General features: G+C 44.4%; 1 non-coding gene across 1 annotated transcript; it reads left to right on the top strand.

The window, feature by feature from the left end:
* Positions 1-4,066: 4,066 nt before the first annotated feature.
* Positions 4,067-4,204, top strand: LOC119945652. Its single transcript, XR_005456310.1, has one exon. It is a non-coding gene; the product is annotated as a small nucleolar RNA SNORA7 (small nucleolar RNA).
* The last annotated feature ends 255 nt before the right edge of the window (positions 4,205-4,459 follow it).

The following is a 4,459-nucleotide window of genomic DNA, read 5'->3' on the forward strand; positions in this document are numbered from 1 at the left end:
AAGTGGAGAGAACATCATCAAGACCTCTGAATTTTATCAGGATTGCAAAGAAGCATTCGACACCATAAGTAGAATCCAGGCAGGGCATGTTCCAAACAAGTTTACCTTCCCTTAGACGTTTATAAAGATTCTGCTCTATGATGGCTTATCGTGGGCAGGGAATGTGTCTACCAACCCTATTGCATTGAACTCTCCCAGGTACTTAGTACACTGTTCTACACCCAACAAGCGCTCAATAAATACCATTAATGGTGATGATGATGGTGGTGGCTTGGTCTAGGCCAGAATTGAAGACATCCTTTCTGACTGTCTGGTTATATCTACCCCTGGGCTTAGTATAGCACTTGGTGCATAGTAACTGCTTAACAAATACCACAATTATCATTATCAATAGATATATGACCTGTAATACTTGTTCTCCCTCCCACTTAGACAGTGAGCTCCATGTGGGACAAGGGCTGGGTCCCATCTGAATATACTGTATCAACCCCAGTGCTTAGTACAGTTCCTGGAACATGGTAAGTGCTCAATAAATACCACAATTTTATTAGTATTAGTATTATCAATAATACTATTAATGCTACTACTATTAACAATAATAATAACAGGAACTATCTCAGCTAAAGTGGCCAGTTTGTACTGACTTCCACTGCTGTTGCTCATTTTTAGATTCCAAATAGGGTATTCTCAGCACCTGTTCCATTTAGGTCCCACAGCATTCTGGGACTTGTAGTTTGGATGTCCAAGATCAAGGGAGGACTTTAACCTCAAGTTTCTTCCTCTTTCTCCCCACTCTCATGCTCACCGTAAAGGAAGAGGAAGACACATAAGCTTAAGAGCATGTTGCTTTATCCCAGTTGGTGGTTAATTTTTTTTAATTGTCAGATTTCCTTTTGATACTGTTGACCACGCTGTTCTCCTAGAAACATTATCCATTGTTGGCTTCACTGACACCAAAGAATCCTGTTTCTCTTCCTATCTCTCTGGCGACTCATTTTCAGTCTCTTTGGCAGGCTCCTCCTCTGCCTCCCATTCCCTAACTGTGGGAGTCCCTCAAGGCTCAGTTCCGGGTCTCCTATTCTTCATCCACATCCACTCCCTTGGAGAACTTACTCACTCACATAGCTTCAGCTACTATCTCCATGTGCATGATTCCCAACTCTACATCTCCACCCTTGATTTCTATCCTTCTCTATAGTCTCCTGTCTTCAGGACATCTCTACTTGGATGTCCCAATGACAACTCAGACTTAACATGTCCAAAACAGAGCTCCTCATCGTCTCACCCAAACCTTGTCTTCCCTCTGACTTTCCCATAGCCTTAGATGGCACCACCGTCCTCCCTGTCTCACCAGCCCATAACCTTGGCACTACCCTCTATTCATCTCTTTCATTCAACCCACATAGCCAGTCTGTCACCAAATCCTGTCCATTCAAATTTCACAACATTGCTAAAATCTGACCTCTCCTCTCCATCCAAAATGCTACCATCTTAATCCAAGTATTTATCCTTTTCCACCTTGATTACTGTATCAGCCTCCTTGCTGACCTCCCTGCCTCCCATTTCTCCCCACTTTAGTCCATATTTCCCTCTTTTGACCAGATAATCTTTTTACGGAATCGTTCAATTCCCCACTCCTCAAGACCCTCCAGTGGTTGCTCATCCACCTCCAAATCAAACAGAAACTCCTTATCATTGGCTTTAGAGCACTTAATCATTTCTAGATTGTGAGCCCACTGTTGGGTAGGGACCGTCTTTATATGTTGCCAACTTGTACTTCCCAAGCACTTAGTACAGTGCTCTGCACACAGTAAGCGCTTAATAAATACAATTGAATGAATGAATCTTGCCCCCCAACCTTACTTCCCTAATTTCCCTCTACTACCCAGCCTGCATACTACATTCCTTTAAACACCAACCTACTCACAGTACCTCGATCTCATATATATCTCCACCGACCCCTTGCCCACATCTTGCCTCTGGCTGAAACTCCTTCCCTCTTCATATCCAATAGGTGATCATTCTCCCCACCTTCAAAACTTTATTAAAAGCACATCATCTCCAAGTGGCCTTACCCAAATAGGCCCTCATTTCCTGTCCTCCCACTCCTTTCTCTGTCACCCTTAGACTTGGATCTGTACCCTTTATTCACAGCAATTTTGTGTATATCCATAATTTTATTTATTTATATTAATATCAGCCTCTCCCTCTAGACTGTAAGCTCATGGTAGGGAGGGAACATGTCTACCAACTCTTGTTATACTGGACTCTCCCAGGTGCTTAGTACAGTGCTCTGCACACAGTAAGGACTCAATAAATGCCATTGATAATGATGATGATGCATTGTGACATGTAAAACACAGGGTGTTCCAATGAAAACAGGCCCCATTTAGCCTGAAGTGGTCCACCTGGTGGTTTCAGGTGTGATCATACTTTAGCTGTTGTTTTCACACAAACTACAACCCTGCATTTAAATGGGTTAGTGTCTCTTTAAAAATGTCCCCCTGGAGAGAAGCAAAACCAGTTAAGCGACTTTCTTGGGTGGACTCTTGTATGAATAATTAGCCCCAAGCAATGAAACCGTGGAGTTCCGCCCTGCTGGGAACTTTGATGTGTCCTTTCCTCGGCTGGATCCACAATGGAAGTGTTTGCTGCATCTTAAATCCCAGCGTGTTTTAGATCATCTGTAGAAACAAGATGCATTCTTTAACTTAAAATGCATGTTAACTCCAAGGTTGCAAGTGGTCTTGGGAGTTATGCACTTAATGGTTGCATGTTTCTCCTGTTCAGTCTCAAGTGATTTAATAGTATTGGTGTCTCACTATTTGGCAGAGAGAAAGCCTCACTTCTAGCTTCTCAGACCCCACCTTCAAAAGCTGAAATTATGACACATATTTGCCCGATAACATCAGCATTTTGCTGACTGAACTCAATTGTTACCTGCCCTACTTAACAGATAAGTGTTTTTATGTGACAAGAAAGACAGAGCGCTGAGCACAATGAACCACTGTAGAGTAGATCCTCATAATTACCTGAAATTGACTTTATTTTGCAGGATTTCCAACCTTTAGTATGCACTGTGGGAGAGAAAAGAGCCTGGGGTTATGGCCTATTAAAATTCAGCAATAAAAGTTTGTGACAGGAAGTCACCTAGTGACCCACTCCATGGGCAAACAGTATGTTAAATGAGGGGCATTGGTGGCAGATCAACTAGCTAGGAAAAGTGGGAATCTTATTGAAGTGGTGGTTTTCCTCTATCTTCATGTGAGCTCCTAAATTGGTAACATTAATGGGGGAAATGCCCAGGCTCCAAGGATCTGAGGACACTGGAAGAGAGCCATCTTGGAATGTAGTTTCTCCTCCCTCTCACACTGCCACCTTTTCTACCAGTCTCCCCTACTGGAACTCCTCCTTCCTATGGCTGGAAGTGAGGCCCGGTGGGTTACAGACAAGTCTGAAGGGAGAAACCTGGCATTTGATAACACCCAGAAGAGGTGACATTCCACTGTCAGACCTGTGGAGCACTCTGGGTGCCCCATTAGACCTCTAGCAGTTAATCAGACAATCAGTGGTACTTATTGAGTGCTTACTGTAAGCAGAGCACTGTACCAAGTGATTGGGAGAGCACAACACAGTTAGTAGACATGATCCCTACCCTCGAAGACCTCACAGACTTTAATAAAATGATGTCTTCAGAGAGTCAGGAAAAAGCAGCCCTCCAAGGTAATGAGAAACATTATTTCTCCTGTTGGATTTATAGGGACTGTCATGGGCAAAGTTATTAAATTATTGATCTCTTACCAAACGCAGAGCACTTGGGAGAATACAATACATGGAGTTGTTAGACACGATCCCTGCCCTAGGGAGGTGTGGTGGAGGTCCATAGTCCAGGAAGAAGGGGAGGAAGGAGAGGTCAGTTGTGCCCCCTGCCATGAGGCAGAAGCCTGGGACCCTTGGAACCATCCTCCTTTCCTCAGTTCCTGAGTACCGTGGCAAAAATCAGTCTCTGTTTGGAGTTGGCTAGTAGCATTATAAAGGCCCGTAAACTGGCCCTGCACTGTCAGTGCCCCTCTCAGGGTTGCACCTGGATAGTTTCCAGTATTCTACCAGTCATGACTACAGGAGGGAGAGTCAAGCAGAGACCTGCCCATTCCATTCCTAGCTTGGGCAGTGGCTAGTGAGTGGAAGGCAATCTGCTACAAGTCAAAACTCACCTGTGCTGGGCAGCAGCGGCACGGGAGAGAGTCAAAGGTGGAGACTTGAGATTACTGTGCGGAGGAGGAAATGGTAAACCACTTCCATATTTTTACCAAGAAAACCATGGATGCGCTACCAGAACGACTGCAGATTCAAGTGGGGCGTTCTGGGAGAGATGTGTCTATGGCGTCGCTGTGGGTCGGACACGACTCGACAACATAAGACAACAACAACACTGTCAATGCAGAAAGATGGGTGATAG

Source organism: Tachyglossus aculeatus, chromosome 25, assembly GCF_015852505.1.
Source record: "Tachyglossus aculeatus isolate mTacAcu1 chromosome 25, mTacAcu1.pri, whole genome shotgun sequence".
NCBI classification, from domain to species: Eukaryota; Metazoa; Chordata; class Mammalia; order Monotremata; family Tachyglossidae; genus Tachyglossus; species Tachyglossus aculeatus.